This window comes from Myxine glutinosa, chromosome 7 (genome assembly GCF_964187855.1).
Source record: "Myxine glutinosa chromosome 7, kmMyxGlut1.1, whole genome shotgun sequence".
NCBI lineage: Eukaryota > Metazoa > Chordata > Myxini > Myxiniformes > Myxinidae > Myxine > Myxine glutinosa.
Genome location: NC_136267.1, coordinates 135,658,497 through 135,674,286, shown reverse-complemented (window position 1 = coordinate 135,674,286; position 15,790 = coordinate 135,658,497).

Here is a 15,790-nt window from a genome sequence, read left to right as displayed (position 1 = left end):
AAAGATGCCTTAGATTATTTTGGGCACCTGTGGAATAATACACACAAACACAAAAATACACCATAAATGTTTAATTTGGATATACACGTGTTTCATAATACTAAAGGTTTGTCCAACAAAATCAGAATTCACTTGAATGTCCATCATATTTTCTATTCAGTTGAATGCCCATCATGTTCATGATTTAACTAAGATGTCCAGCAAAATAAAAGTTCACTTGAATGTCCATCTTGGTAACTATCCATTTTAATGTCTATCATGTTCACAATTCACTTAAATGTCCACCATAATTACAATGCATCTGAAAGTCCATCAGTTAGTCTAATCATCTGCTTCTGAATCACAGATGTCTCATCACCAGCCAGAGAGTTTGCCGGGTTTGTGCATCTTGGTCCGCATTTACATGCACCAATGCATGGGACGGACATGCTTTTACACGAGCATCTTGATGATGCACAACTTCTCTGGCATCCACAGCTTATTAACTCGCGGCAGGCATCTGGTACAGGTACGAGGCTCATTAGCTTTGGTACTAACTTCGCGCCATCGACGTGCCATCCACATTCCTCTGGTGGAGGAAGGTCAGGATATGCCTGTCCTGTATGTGTCCAGATCAGGGCTTGATAGGTAGCTCGCATGATGTGAAATGTCAGGGCATCTTTTGTTGGTGGTAGTTTACTCGGGTCATCCTTATGGTGAAAGAGTTTACATCGTAGACTGTCAATTGACTGATGTTTGTCACATGATGGCGAATACAGCCTCATTACAAACATTTCCACTCGGGCCATGTATGTTGGTGTGAGCGTAGCTCCTACATGTCCAGAGAGAGCATATGACAAGAGGGATGCATGCTGTAGCATTACTCGCCAAGTTGACTTCTTCCCCAGTCCAGCAAATTGACTGGTAGTGTCACATCCCGTTAAGGCATGGTATAGAGGCAACCCATCTATTACTTCAGAGCTAAGACCTTGCCGAATGAGGTTAACTGGAAGGAATCTTGGTTTCTTTCCTGTGCCACAGTTGATCCAAACATTGGGGCCAAGGTCATGATGCAGAGCGAGGACCAAGACATCCGTGTCTTGACTACAGATCACAATCTTTGCATAACTTTGCTGCACGGCGTCCAAGGCATGCAGAATGAGTCTGGTGTCAGCTTCTTCTTGGCTGAGTAAAGATGCCTAAGGTTTCCTTTAGAAGAGGAGACAGCACCTTCACCAGATGCTGTTCCTCCAGCAACAATGAGTTCTTGACCATCTGCAAGTGTCGCAGCTTTCAGCAACATCTCTTTAGCAAGGAAGCTAATAAGGTTGGTCTTGTTGCTCTCAAGGGCAAGAAACGATTTCCATGTGGTAGGCAGTGGCACACTTCGACTGTCGACAATACACCTCACTTGACGAGTTTTACCGATACGTTTCTCCCACGTTGATGTCTTGATGGAGTTTCCCTTGTAGGTGTCAAATATGACGTCAACTCTGTTGCACCCATTCACAAAGTTAGCAAAAATTGTGGATGTGAAATGGTCAGCGTAATCTCCAAATGTCTGGCATTCTTTAGGTTTCTGTATGGCTTGTACCACGGCCATTGCGTCAATCAGAGAACAGCTTACTTCTTCTGAGATTGGACATTCAGTCACCGCATGCTTATCACCTAAGATATGTGCAAGACTGGATTTGTCTGTTCGATGGAGTTGACCATCAAGGGTTGCCAACGAGGGCGGGACAGGGTAGAGCTCATGCCGTAGTATGTTGGCAAATTTTATGCCCCGACCAGAGCTTGCTGCTGATAGAAGTCTATGGTATATTTTTCTGTCTGCCTTCAGTCTTTCAGGTGTTGACTTCATGCTGGATGACTCTGTAGACATATCATGAAATGTCTTGGAATTATTCTTCCTTATTGGATCAAAGAAACCCTTTATTGGTGATGGCCCTAGCCGTGAAGTGATGAACTCTTCCAACAACCTTTTACCACGATCTTTTGCTGTCATCAGGTCTTCCTTCACGTTGTTTGGAGCAACATCATTTGTTGCTATACAAATCAACTCGTTCTCTTGACGTCCAAAAGGGTTGAAACTTTCAAGCTGGGTGACAAGTTTTTGGACATCATTCTCATCTCGTTTGAGCCTGGAGGATGAACCATCTTTGTGTGCAGTGGAAACAGCAGATTTCATCCGAGCCAGTGTACGTGCATCATCAGCCAGTCGTGCTCTCTCACTGCAGGTAAGTAACCAGCGATTCATTGCTGACTCTGAGCGAGTTATGCCAATGAGACCTCCCGATACTTTGCACATTTTGTTTACAAACTCCAGTGCCTGATCCGTCGAAACCTGGTTGAAATTCTCTGACCTGTGTTTGACAACAAAGTTTCCTGATGTGAACTCAGCCTGTACTTCTGGAGCAGTCTCATTCAGTTGTTGCATGTCTGCAAGATAGACGACTCCCCACCTGGTGTAGTTTACATGGTCGTACACAGCCATCAGTGGGAGCATTTATTTGAACATTTCCAGGTGGAGCTCCCAGTTCCCATCCCTCTCAGCTCTAATAAAGCATAACAGTGTGCTTACGAAATCAAGATATTGCTTCCATAGCATGAACGTTTGATTGCTTGAGTTTTTTCAATAAATTGGTCAAACTCGTGTAGTGATTGTTGCATTACTTTTGTGGATTTCTCCAGACAAGATGTCAGCTCTGATTCCTTATCACTTTCGAGCACGTATTTCAGCTGTATTAATGCTTCGTGTTGTACATGGTCATCACCCTTGCCAGTGTCAGTACGCCATACCTCATACAGCGTCCACAAGAGTCTCCAGATTGCTTCTGTCATCAACTTGTGAGCCCTCACAGCCCTGTTCCAGCTCTTGCCATCCATGATTTTGTAGGCAGTTGTGTCAGTGTACACTCTTGACTCGTACATCACTTCCGCCAGACCCGAGTCTTTGAAGTGATGTCCAAGGGTCTTCAAGAAGTTCAAGCCAATGTGAAAACCACCCAGTCTGACAATGACGTTCCGGAAATCGTCAGGATTATGCCAAATGAATTCTTTGGCTTTGCAATACAAAGCCTCGTCAAATGTAATCACAACGTGTGGCTGTCCCAAGTGCTTAGTAATGGCCTGACATCTTGTGAGCACTGTTGCGATTGTATCCAACTCATGGGCTGGAGCTGGAATTATCGGCAAATACTCTGTGGACTATCTTTGTCTGAAGTTTTCTGATTGAATGCTGTCCAACCTGGAATCTTCTGGTTCTCTTGAGAGTTCTTTCTGGCACATAACCAGACAACATCTAGTAGGTGAGCTTCTTGTGAAACCACTTCGTCGCATGTCATGATGTCCGTGGACACTGGTGCTGTGAATTTTGGCAACTGTCGGGTTGGTTGTAGATTAGCGGACTCAATTTCATTCAGCTGATGTTCGGTTTACACAACGTGGGTGCAGCCAGCTAAAAATCTAGAGGCCTTTTCCCCAAATGGCCACCATACTAATAGGGCAAAATGGAGAAGATTGTCATGGGGACCGCAAGGCTAACCCCCGCTCTCGCAGGGAAAATGGCCTTAAAATGCATGTTGTTGTTGTTGTTGCATTATTATTATTCTTCCTAAACGTCATCAAACTCAACTCAGAAACGTGATATACGGTACATTCACCAGCATATATTCAACGAAAAGGTAAAATGATGATTTGATATTTGTGATGGATTCTGATTTGCATGTAATTGCTTTTCCATGATATTTTCCCTCATTTCAAATATGTTGATGTTTCTTTTTCGCTTGAGCAATGCCGGGTACTCCAGCTATAAACGCTTCTATACTTTACTTGAGGTAAAAATACAAATACAACTTTGTCTTGGGTGTAACATAGGCTATGTGGCTGCGGTACCGAGCTGATCATGCGGAGGTGTGGGGGACTGGGAGAGGGGCGTGTAAATGTGTACCGTGTAGCACCACATGGTGATGGTGGCAGAGGGTATTGAAATATCCTTTTTTACCTGGGCTACACTGAGGTTAAAGCAATCTTTGCAAAGATACATTTTTCCTACTTGTCTTCCCCCCTCTTCCCCAAAACGGAGGGGCCTGTCAAAGCCACCCCCCCCCCCCAAAAGATGTATATGTAGTATATCTTTCCCCCTCCCTCTCCCCTCACCTCTCCCTCCTCCCCCTTCCACTCCCCCCTCTCCTCACTCCCTTCCTCCCTCTCTCTCCTACCCCTCCCCCCCTCACCCCCGGCAATACTGGGTACTCCTGCTTGTATTTACATGTAATATTTATATGTAATATTTATGTTGAAGTCTCTAGTCATTGACTATTTAGTCCTCATTGAGGCCAGGCCTTAAAAAAAGAGCTACAAATTGATAGAATAGTGAGGAAAGAGAGGATAGTCCAAGAGTTTTTGAGTCAGTAAAGATAAGTAAAGGAGAGAGAATGTAAAGGTAAGGGGAGAAAATGGTAAGAAAAGTATTTGATGTTTGTTTGTAAGAAAGACAGATTAAGGATAGCCCGGTCGCTGTAGTTTGGGTGAGACAGAAAGTAAGACCAGCAATCCTGACACTGAGTGTATAAGACGGTTCCGAGCACCACTTTAATGCTCCTAAGTCCGAACGGGAGGACTACCCTGATTAAACACTGAAAATAAAAAACCGGTATCAGTGCCCACTTGTACCATAAACACCTTATGGTATAAAAGTCGTTGGGGCAGAATCGGATTACAGTGTCATCCACTGGACGAGGAACGTGCCTTCTACTGCTTCAGTGACACCGTGTACCCACCCTCTTCCCCATGAGTATAATTTTGTGGTTGCCATTGATTGGCTGATACTAGTTCCTGTGCCCTTTGATGCCATTTCCTCCATCAAGGGTTCCTCTACCCTTCTCAGGCTATCTGAGTTGCCATAAACTGGTTCAAACGGTGGGTTGATTTTTTTAAGGGACGCCACCTCCTTATTGGATGGACATTGGCTCCCAAAGGGAGCTCATCCGCCCTTTGTCAGGTGTTGTGTTTCGTCCTGCAGAGGGTCACAGTCACCTTCCCCACTGGCCAGCCAGTGAGAGAGTGGGTTTAGTTACAGACAACCCGACTGTACGGCAGGTAGCAATGAGTTACAGGTTACCAATGTCAGGCTGACCTAACTACATTTCTCACAATGCTAACAAATCCACCCTCATTTCACCAACGTAATTCCTGTCACATCAGGTAAAGACATAGTGGGAAAAATGTTTTAAAATGATCCAAGTTTTTCTGGTACAGATTTTTTTTTTTGGTCTTTGGCTATCTGAAGCACATTACTATCTAAAGCACAGCCATTTAGTTTGTATTAAATCATTTCTTTGTTATTTATTTTTTCAATTTAACCTCCACTTGGCGGAGCACAATATAAAACATAATGTACTGATCTCAACCATAAAAGGTTGAAGTTGCTTTTTAATTAAATAATGAAACTAGATAGCATTCATAAAATACTTACCCTGCACAGTCACCTTGGTGAGAACCAACTCTTCTGTTTTTGAAGGTTTTTTTTATTATTTGATCCAATATGGCTGCCAGACCACGGGAGCGAAGACATCATAATTGTATATTCTCTAATATAATTGCTGTGCAGATCATGCTCAAGAAATTTCAAACTGATCAGACTAAGCATTGTCCCTGTCGAATTATGACGTCATAATTAAGGAACCAATGACATCATCGTTAACAACTCTTACTCCCCATATGGAGTTCTTTACAATGAGCCACGTTTCAATTTTTTCCCAAGGATTGGTTTTGGAGATATGGAGGTGCAAGTTTTTTGGTTTTTCCAAGATGGCCCCTGTACCATGTGACATGTGATGTCATAATTAGCATTAACATATTCTAGAGGTGGAGGCTCTCCTATGGTGAAAAGTTAGTGTCCATCAGACCAACAGTTGCAGAGAAAATAAAAATTCATAATGATCGGACGAAGCGTTATACTTGTCAAATTATGAGGTCATATCGAAGGCACGGATGACATCATCATCAACATATCTTATTCCCCATGGAGAGTACTTGACAATGAGCCATGTTTCAATTTTTTCCATTGAGTGGTTTCAAATATATCGAGGTGAAGTGTTTTTTCCAAGATAGTGCCTTTGCCACGTGACCTATGATGTCATATATATCATTAAAATATTATATAGAAGGAGGCACTCCTGTGGTGAAAAAATTGTCAATCGGACCAAGAATTGCAGAGAAAAAAAAATTCATGGTGAATGAATCAAGCATTGTACTTGTCGAATTATGACGTCATAATTAAGGTACCGATGATATCATCATTAACATATCTGATTCCGCATGTGGAGTACTTGATAACGCACCATGTTTCAATTTTTTCATTGGAGCGGTTTCGGAGATAGGGGTGCAACGGCTTTCAATATTTCCAAGATGGCACCTGTACCACGTGACCGATGATGTCATACTTATCATTAAAAAATTATACAGGAGAAGCTGCTCCCATGGTGAAAAATTCGTGTCCATTGGACTAAGTTTCAGAGAATTTTATATATTTTTTATACTGATCAGATCAAGTGTTGGAGTTGTCAAATTATGACGTCATAATGAAGGCACGGATGAAATCATTAACACATATTATTCCCCTTGACAGTGCTTGACAGTACTTGACAATGAGCCTTGTTTCAAATTTTTCCATTGAACGGTTGCGGAGATATAGAGGGGCGTCCATACCGCGTGACCTATGACGTCATAATTTTGAAGAAAAAAATTCTGGAGGTGGAGGCGCTCCAATGGTAAAATTTCGTGTCAATCCGACCGACGGTTGCCGAGAAAATGAATTTTAAAAATGCAGATATGCATGTGCGGACACAGCAGAATTCCTAACCGCGCATTTCGCTTCGTGGGCGCAGGGTAATAAATAATGAGAGAGTCAATTGGAGGGGAGCAGATCAAAATGTTTTCCCACTCAATTTCAGAGACAACTAGAACGGCACTCGGTAGAGCACATACCTCCGCCAGGCTGAACAGTTTATGTTTTGTTTCCCACTGATAGGCCGGATCTGGATTCGGACCTGAACCAAAATCGAATCGGCTTGTTCGTCACATACCTAACTCGTCCACCAAGTTTATTCATAACTCGTCCATAACTTTTTGAAATATCATGTTTTACATCGCTTTTCATCCGATCTCTCAATGGTGAAGAATCATTTAAGAATTAAATAATTATTGCATCTGAATCCATATTCAGATCTTCATCAAAATTGAATCAATTAGTCCTTGTCACACACACAATCTGTCCACCAGGTTTTCTCCAAATCCGTCCATAACTTTTTTAGATATCATGCTATATATCGGTTTTAGCCCTATCTCCCAATGGTAAAGAATCACTTAAAAAATTATACTAGCCTGATCCGGATCTTCACCAAAGTCTAATCATTTCATCCTTGTCACATTCGCTACCCCTCCGCCAAATTTCGTCCGAATCCGTGCACAACTTTTTGAGATCTAATGTTCACAGACAGACAGACAGACATGGGTGAAAACATAACCTCCATCCACCACAACCATCCAGTGAAAACATGACTTCCTTTGACATCCAGAAGCTCATTCACCAATGGTAGAAAATGTGGCAGTGGCTGTAAACTGCATTATAAAGGGATCGTTTTCTGTGCTGACTTTCATTTCATGGTCAGGAGAGAAACATTTTGACTCTCTCCAACAGTATACTGCATTGAGGAATGTCAGCCGAAAAATGAAAGACTGAGCTCGATATTCACATGTATTAGAGAAAGAGAACATCTAAAAGTGTGTCATAAATCAAATGAAGGTCAACTAATACACATTGATGAAGGATTGGAAAGAGAGCAAAGATTTTGTCAAAAGCACTTGAAACAATTTCCAAAGGAGACCTCTCGCATCACTGGTCTCTAATCCAAAGCATACTGTCGTTGCAGAATCAGAAGTAACATCACGTCCAAGGCAGAGTGAGCAAAAAAAACAAACCCAAATTGATATTCGTTTACAAGGTAGTGAGAATTACTTCCTGATACCTATTGCAATAATATAAACCACAGTTTTACTCAATATTAGGACAACATAAGATAGTGACTGAGCGTATCGAATTTATTTATATTTTTTGTGTGAATAGTTCTTTTGCGGGTCTCACATTTTGTTTTTACCTCCACAACCCTGCTGTTATACATTTTCTGGAAACTTCTCAAGCTTGAAATTCAATTGCACGCAGTTTCTGCTGAGCTTTTCTTTGTGATGCACCAGTTGAGAAATTTCGTATTTTGTAAAACCAACTTGATGATCAACTTCTTTATGTCAAATTAATGCACAGAAAAAAATCACAATTTTTGCTTTTATGGAAAAAGTGGTGCCTTTTATTCGGGATAAAGTGAGCAGATAATTTAGCAATAAAGACCACGCTTGCTTTCTCAGCATTCACAACAAATTTCTTCCCTTAGAATACATTGGCCCAACTCTTGTAGTCGTTTCATCCTGGCACTAAAGTGTCTGGAGGATGAGTTTCTTCTTTTTTTAAAATTATGCCTTATGCGTATTACAGCTTCAACAACAAGTAGAGGCATGGAGTGGGCAATTGCTAAGTTTGGGAAAAAATTCGATGAGTACAAGTTCGCACATGTCCATGTCTGCAAAATCTCGAGTGACAACCTTTTTCCGTTTTTGCATTGAGTTGAAGTTTGCATTGAGCCAGGCATAAGCTAATGCTCAAGCTTGCACACACAGCAAACTGTTTATGCAAAGTGTATGCAAAACAGACAAAGGTTTATGCAAAGAGATGTTTGCATCAAAATCAAACATGAGCAGTAAGTAGTCTTTTGTCTCTGATACGTGTGAAAAAGTTGGGAAACATTTAAATGTTGAGGTTTGTTTTTGTATTCCGATCAACAATTCAGTATTATGCTGTGAATATGAAATTAACATGAATTATTCCTTATCTCTTGATAGGTTTATGGCTTTACTTCAGGATGGTTGCAAACTCACATTGACTCCCTCCATCTACCTCCAGTCCCATACTGCAAGGAATCTTCCCATATCAATTTTTACATGCAGATAGCAAAGGTCATATTGGAGCCAAACAACAGAATGTATAAGGTTAGAATTTTGATATGGAGTTTTGGTGAGCTATCAGGTAAGGGAAATGGAGATTACAATGGTACGATGATTTTAGGTAGAAACTAGAACGGCACTCGGTAGAGAGCACACCTCCACCAGGCTAAACAGTTTACGTTTTGTATCCCACTGATAGCCCGGATCTGGATCCGGACCGTAACCAAAATGTAATCGGCTTGTTCTTGTCACATAACCAACTCATACACATAGTTTTGTCATAACTTGACCACAACTTTATTGAAATATCATGCTATGTATCGTTTTTAGCCCCATCATTCAATGGTAACGAATCACTTTTGGACTTGAAAGACCAAAAAGACCCAAGACCAAAAAGTCTAACAGCGGCGTAGCCGGGCTTGTAAAATATTATAAACCACAAACACATATTATTAGCTTTTTAAACAGTCACTAATGCTGTTTATAACATTAAACAAAGAAATTTGGAGGAATCTCGACATCGATGAGGTAAGTTTTACTTACAGAACTGAGCGAAGATTTGTGTTCTCTATAAACCCCACAAGGGTTGGAGGTGTGCTCATTCACCAAGCGTCTAGCTAGCGCTTGCCAAGCCAGCCATTCCTTAACGGTTTTGAATGGAATGCTTGCTCAAATGCTTTAACCTTTGGCGATCTCTCCACAAGAACCTTGGTAAATGAACACACACCCAATGTTCTTGAGACCCGACCATAGATCGACTGTAATCTATATACCCCAAAGAGGAATGGCCCTTCCTGCCACTCCCGTTGTGAGCGAGTTAACTTGTAAATTCAAATGTCGGTCGGTGCAGTCAGCCGTCGTAATGACATCAGAGACGTAATGATGTAACGGACACAAAATTGCCGCTACTTTAATATATTTTAATGATAGACAAATGATACAAAAATAATGATACAAATGATACAAATGAAAAAATAATGATACAATAATGATACAAAATACAATAATGATACAAATGATACAAACAACGGCTAGGCCGCACCTCATTTTGTCCAATAAAGTGGTTTTAAAATATTTTTTGATGGTTCTTATGCTTGTCATTAGATGCATAACGTTCGTAGCGAGGTGTGGATATATGGATTGACATCGGATGGTCTGAGATTCGGGATTTAGGAGCTTCGAAGTTTTTTCATTAGGAATATATGCGATTTGTTTTGGGGGGCCCTTAGAGCTAACGGAGGCTCGGATTTTAATTCTGATTCCGGATTTCGCAGTCGCTAGTACGTCTTAACACTCGACAGAAACTGGCCCCGCGAAATTTCCAGGATTTTCGGTAAAATTACTTCAGGGTAAATTTACATAGGAAAACCCCATGCTAAATTTTCGTCGCCGAAGGACTTTATTTTTTGCGAAATTCATCCTGACTTCGCCTCTAAGAGGATACAGGGGTATCTGTGGATAACGGGAACCTTTATTTGGCGAAATTCGGACTGGTATTGACCGAGTTATTCAAAATATTAACTTATATAAAATAAATCTTTTAAGGTGAAAGCGCGATGACGTCACCACGTCACCCGGCACGATTGCGCGCCTGTGTCGTCGGAGGTATTGACTTATATAGGGTCGGTTTTCTAAGGCTTATATCAAAATATTAACTTATATCAAATGAGTCTTTTTAAGGTGAAAGCGCGATGACGTCACCACGTCACGCGGCACGAATGCGCGCCTGTGTCGTTGGAGGTACTGACTTCTATAGGGTTGGTTTTCTAAGGCTTATATCAAAATATTAACTTATATCAAATGTCTTTTAAGATGAAAGCGCGATGACGTCACCACGTCACGCGGCACGAATGCGCACCTGTGTCGTTGGAGGTATTGACTTATATAGGGTTGGTTTTCTAAGGCTTATATCAAAATATTAACTTATATCAAATAAGTCTTTTAAGGTGGAAGTGCGATGACATCACCGCGTCACGCGGCACGAATGGTTCCATTGTGCACGCTTTCGTTTTATTTCCAATTTAAAATCTGTTTTCACTTTTGCCGTAAAAATGACATCAGTGCAGCGAGTGTGGTATCTTATTTGATGAAATTCAGTCGATTTGAAGTGGTGAAAATAAAATGTGATCGTGGAAAATCGTAGCGAGGGGCCATTTTGAATCCGTTTTCGATTATTGCACCGGATTATTGCACCCTCCCATCACCCTCCCCCATCATCCCCCATCACCCTTATATAGGGTTGGTTTTCTAAGGCTTATATCAAAATATTAACTGATATCAAATAAGTCTTTTAAGGTGGAAGCGCGATGACGTCACCGCGTCACGCGGCACGAATGGTTCCATTGTGCACGCTTTCGTTTTATTTCCAAATTAAAATCTGTTTTCACTTTTGCCGTAAAAAGGACATCAGTGCATCGAGTGTGGTATCTTATTTGGTGAAATTCGGTCGATTTGAAGTGGTGAAAATAAAATGTGATCGTGGAAAATCGTAGCGAGGAGCCATTTTGAATCGGTTTTCGATTATTGCACCGGATTATTGCACCCTCCCATCACCCTCCCATCACCCTCCCCCATCACCCTCCCATCACCCTCCCATCACCCTCCCATCACCCTGCCCCATCACCCTGCCCCATCACCCTCCCCCATCACCCTGCCATCACCCTCCCATCACCCTCCCATCACCCTGCCATCACCCTGCCATCACCCTCCCATCACCCTCCCATCACCCTCCCATCACCCTGCCATCACCCTCCCATCACCCTCCCACCACCCTCCCATCACCCTGCCATCACCCTCCCATCACCCTCCCATCACCCTTTATTGGACCATTGGACTTCTATAGGGTTGGTTTTCTAAGGCTTATATCAAAATACTAGACGACCCATGACCCGTTGGGTCAATGTTATTATATATAATTAAGGGGTTACCATGGTTACAGTGGGGGTCAAAGGTCAACCTATGGCGAAGATATATAATTTTCTCACACTTTCTAATAGAGAGGCAAAATGCCATATAAAACTAAATTTACTGGTTCTAATTGCTTTTATTTATCAATCCTCACATAGAAGAGCAGTTTTTAGTAATGAGCAGTGAGGAGAAGACCCCTCAGCCAATGATGCCACCCCACAGCCAATGATGTGACCCCTCAGCCAATGATGCTACCCCTCAGCCAATGATGTGACCCCTCAGCCAATGATGCTACACCTCAGCCAATGATGCCACCCCTCAGCCAATGATGCTACCCCTCAGCCAATGATGTGACCCCTCAGCCAATGATGCTACCCCTCAGCCAATGATGTTACCCCTCAGCCAATGATGCCACCCCTCAGCCAATGATGCCACCCCTCAGCCAATGATGCCACCCCTCAGCCAATGATGTGACCCCTCAGCCAATGATGCTACCCCTCAGCCAATGATGTCGCCCCTCAGCCAATGATGTCGCCCCTCAGCCAATGATGTCGCCCCTCAGCCAATGATGTCGCCCCTCAGCTAATGATGTCGCCCCTCAGCCAATGATGCCGCCCCTCAGCCAATGATGTCGCCCCTCAGCCAATGATGTTGCCCCTCAGCCAATGATGTCGCCCCTCAGCCAATGATGTCGCCCCTCAGCCAATGATGCCGCCCCTCAGCCAATGATGTCGCCCCTCAGCCAATGATGTCGCCCTTCAGCCAATGATGTCGCCCCTCAGCCAATGATGTCGCCCCTCAGCCAATGATGCCGCCCCGCATCCAATGATGCCGCCCCGCATCCAATGATGCCGCCCCTCAGCCAATGATGTCGCCCCTCAGCCAATGATGCCGCCCCTCAGCCAATGATGCCGCCCCTCAGCCAATGATGTCGCCCCTCAGCCAATGATGTCGCCCCTCAGCCAATGATGCCGCCCCTCAGCCAATGATGTCGCCCCTCAGCCAATGATGTCACCCCTCAGCCAATGATGTCGCCCCTCAGCCAATGATGTCGCCCCTCAGCCAATGATGTCGCCCCTCAGCCAATGATGTCGCCCCTCAGCCAATGATGTCGCCCCTCAGCCAATGAAGTCGCCCCTCAGCAAATTATGTCGCCCCTCAGCCAATGATGTCGCCCCTCAGCCAATGATGCCGCCCCTCAGCCAATGATGCCGCCCCTCAGCCAATGATGCCGCCCCTCAGCCAATGATGTCGCCCCTCAGCCAATGATGTCACCCCTCAGCTAATGATGCTACACCTCAGCCAATGATGCTACCCCTCAGCCAATGATGCTACCCCTCAGCCAATGATGCTACCCCTCAGCCAATGATGCTACCCCTCAGCCAATGATGCCACCCCTCAGCCAATGATGCTACCCCTCAGCCAATGATGTGACCCCTCAGCCAATGATGCTACACCTCAGCCAATGATGCTACCCCTCAACCAATGATACTACCCCTCAGCCAATGATGCTACCCCTCAGCCAATAATGATACCCCTCAGCCAATGATGCTACACCTCAGCCAATGATGCTACCCCTCAGCCAATGATGCTACCCCTCAGCCAATGATGCTACCCCTCAGCCAATGATGCTACCCCTCAGCCAATGATGCTAGCCCTGAGCCAATGATGCTACCCCTCAGCCAATGATGCTACCCCTCAGCCAATGATGCTATGCCTCAGCCAATGATGCTACCCCTCAGCCAATGATGATGATGATGCTACCCCTAGACGACCCATGACCCATTGGGTCAATGTCAGTTTGAATAGATATGAGAATAGAACTAAAGCGAACGCTGGACATCATCAGGGAGATTATTTGGGCCAGCAAGCCATAAGGCTCACCTCTCCAGCGTTCTAAATCACTTACCTGTGACACGTGATTTCGGCCCTTATCTCCGATCACGTTGACGGAAATCACCACAGCATATCGTCAAGATCCCTCCAAAAGGCTCGTCTTTGTCACATACATCACACAACGTGCGATCCACAGCCTCGAAACTCTCTCTCCTGATCATAGGACACTCATCCCACACGATGAGTTTTGTACTTCGAAAGAGGTCTGCGATAGTGGAATTTTTATCGATGTTGCATAGGCCATCTTCCCTCGGTGTCAGAGGGATTTGGAACCTTGAGTGCGCTGTTCTTCCACCAGGCATGAGGGTAGCAGCTATGCCAGATGAGGCCACCGCAGGGGGCAACTTCTCCACTCGCTCTCACTTTAGAGAGAATCAGGTTAATAAGAAACGTCTTCCCTGTGCCTCCAGGCGCGTCAATGAAAATCATTGATGACTGATTCGTGCGGATGTTGCTATTCGCGTCCATAGACGTGAGGTGTGATTCGTTGTCCGCGTCCGTAGCGCCGTCGGAGGGTTGATACGACATTCTTCCTACAAATAGTATTGTGTTTGTGCTATCGTTTTGCCGATCATCAAATGACAAATAAATTACATTGTGAAAATTAAAGATTTCAAATAAACCTATTTAAAGTGTATGCGCATATAAATAATAAAAAAAATCGAAGAAATATCTCTCGGTAATTTCCTGAAACATAATTTACTTCCGGGTAATAATGTTGAATGAAATGACGAAAATATATACTGTATGCCTGTTATTTTAGGCGGTGTATTTTCGTATATCAACGTGGCGCGATTTTTAAAATATATCTCTGCAATTTCCCGTGTGTGCATGAATGTTCTCAATTATTTCTTTTACCAAGTCTAAAACCATCGATAAAAATGAAATCAGATGGCGACTTAGATTGAAGATAAAGGCGGGAAACAGACTCAATGGCCTTGAAGATACAAGCTAGGCTGGGCCAAATCGGAGGTGATTTTCCTAATTCAATGTAATTTACCTAAAAGTTGTGAGTGAGTATCCGGAACAAAATCATGAAAAAAAAATTCAAAAATATTGACGTTTTACGGTCAGACAGCCCGTTACCATAGCAACAGTTACAGACGACTCAAAAAATGCCTAAATTGACGATTTCTCAAGCTGTGTTTGACCCCCAGAGTTGATTCTGGTACCAAAAGATGCAGAATTGAAAGTCAAGGATGATTGGATAGCTTAACAATGTCTGTGGCACAATTCAATACCACTTTTATCCAAAAAACTGATTTTTGTCTGAAATTTCAAGCATATTTATGGAAAAAAATTGAAAATTTTGCTTTTTAATCATAGGATAACCATTAATCAGATTAAATTTACTTTAAATTGTCTTTTACAACCTTGTATTGTCCAATTTTTATAACTGTTATAACGTTGTTTAAATTTGGCCATCTTCATTTCAATAAAAAAAAGTTAACAAAAGCAGCTTACAATCATTAATTTTAATGCCTGCTTTCGGTTGTTACTGTAACCATTCATCAGGGCGTTCAAGGCGCTCTTGCACACATCAAGGATAGGCGCTCTTGTCTTCGATACAACGGCAGTGAACTCTGGGGTCAAGAGTGGAGTCGTAGTAAGACTGGAGACTGAGTTTGGCAGGAGTCTTCTGCAACTGGCATGTCGGCACCACATCCACGAATTGGTTGGAAGGGCGTCTTGCTCAATAGTGTATGGCCCCACCACAGGACCTAATGAACAGCTGTTCAAGCGACTGCTCAACACTTGGAGTGAATTGGACCAGGGCAATTACACATTGGTCGAGGTGTCTGCTCAAGAGAGAGAGCTGGCTGGCCATGTACATGCCACCATCACCTTCCTTCAGACGTGGATGGACAATAGCACAAAGGAGACTCTTCGACACGACTACCTGGAGCTGGCACACCTCACACTGCTGTTTCTTGGAGGGACTGTCCCTGAT